Genomic DNA, 2,113 nt, shown 5'->3' on the forward strand with positions numbered 1-2,113 from the left:
TTAAAAAAACAACACATTTTTCTTGTGTTTGGATTCATACATGGTTTTAAATATATTTACTTTTATTTTTTTAATTATACAAAAAATATAATAACTCGTGTGTTCGCACAAATTTTGGTATGGTTACCCGTGCATTGACAAGGCACTGGTGCGAACACCCTTTATGAAGTTTCTATCAACATGTTTCTTTCTTAATACTAATTCAACATTTTGGGGCAACCTCCTTTGAATCTCAAACATTTTTCTTCTTTTATATTCAACACTTCTTCAATAATAATTCAACTTCTTTTGAATATTCTTTTCTCTTTCAATCTTCAACATTTCCTCCCCACCACAAATAAATAAATTCAATATTATCAGTGAAAATATAGCTAAAATTAAAAAAAATCATTAATCAAAATTTAAACCACCAAATCACATTACAGTCTCACATTAAATCATTTAGATTTAGAAAATATGACTAAAAAAGCAAAGAAAAATAAAAAATTGAAACTAAAAAGTGCAGAAGAAAAAAAAGTGAATTCTTGAATGTGAACTAAAACTTACATTATTTTTAGTTCTTCTTGGATGTAAAAATTAATCTTTTCTGGAAAAAAAAGAGAAGAAAAAGTAAAACTTATCAATTAAAAAAAAACTTGAATCATCCACTCAAAATATCATCTCCGTTTTCTTCGATCTTCCAAAATATTTTAGATTTTGGGTGTTATTATAGATCCATCATCCCCTTTGCATCATCATTCTTGGTCACTCTCCACACTTCCCATAGCCTTCATTAGTCTTGGCCTCATCATCCAAAACCCAAAAGTCAAATATAAAAATCAAATAAAAAAGGTTTTTAAACTTTAAAACACAAAAACACAACACCATTAACCATTTACCTTGTTGTTACTTTTATTCTGCTTAACTTCATATCTTTCTTGACAAATATTAGTTATATCTTCAGTCGTCGGTTGCAGAACCGCTGCGTCGGAATTTCTATACACAATTTTTTTCGTCAAAATTAGAGATAACAAATCTAAAAATAACATATCTGATCTAAAATTACTAACCACAAATCATGGTTTCACAAACATTGTTGATGTTGTTTTACTATCCATTTTTGTGTTCTTATCGATAGATCTACAGCTTGAAAAAACACAAGAAATGAAAAAGTTGTTTAAGACATGAAAAAGAGAAAACAAAAGTTTATGCGTGCGTATTAGTAGATCTACAACTTGGAAAAAAACGAAAAAAAAGAACTCATAAAAGTGTAAAAAAAATTGTGAAGATAAAAAATGATTGAACTTGAAGAAGAAAGACATAGCAATGAGAGAGAAGCAGCAAGCAAAGAGAGAGCGCTGAAGACAAAAAAAAAAGAAGCATTGAAGACAAAAAAGAGAAAGGCCAAATTTACAAATGAGAGAGAAGAAATTTATTAATAATAAATTTTGACACAAAATTGAACAAGATAGTAGGAAGACCATGAAAGAATGCAAATTAAAATAGGTCAGAATGCATTAAATGTGTTTAAGTCATGGAGTTGATACCAGAAAATATAAAATATTGAGTTGTAAACATCAGATTTGAATTAGGAAGAAGTTTTGAAACTTTTTTTTAAATAGAAGACATGTAGTTGAAATGGAAAATGAAAGATGATGTGACACTCTATGTCTCTATCAATGCAGAGGGGTGTTGTTGTCTTTTCCAGAACACATGATCTTCTTATATTATAGATTAACATAATTAAAAATATTAATAAAATCGAATTTTAAAGTAAGGGCACCAAAACTTAAGAAAAATGAAAATAGGAGGATCAAAATTATAATTAAGCTAAAAAATAAACAAAAACAGACCAATCTATTGGATCAAGAAACCCATTAGTTCATTGATTTGACTAGTGAATTGTCTAGATCACACTGATTTTCACCAGATTATTTGCAACTATAGTATGATGACCTTATCAGATTGCTCTACCTTCTAGTTAACGGTCTAACCGGTTCAACATGATGAAACGATCCGAATTTTAAAACATTGCTTCCAACTTACAAATTTATAAAAATCAATTAAAAATAAAAAAATCGCATTCGAAACAAAATTGATACAAATGAAACAAATTTTATTATTATTATTATTT

This window comes from Vicia villosa, linkage group LG2, assembly GCF_029867415.1.
Source record: "Vicia villosa cultivar HV-30 ecotype Madison, WI linkage group LG2, Vvil1.0, whole genome shotgun sequence".
Taxonomy (NCBI): domain Eukaryota; kingdom Viridiplantae; phylum Streptophyta; class Magnoliopsida; order Fabales; family Fabaceae; genus Vicia; species Vicia villosa.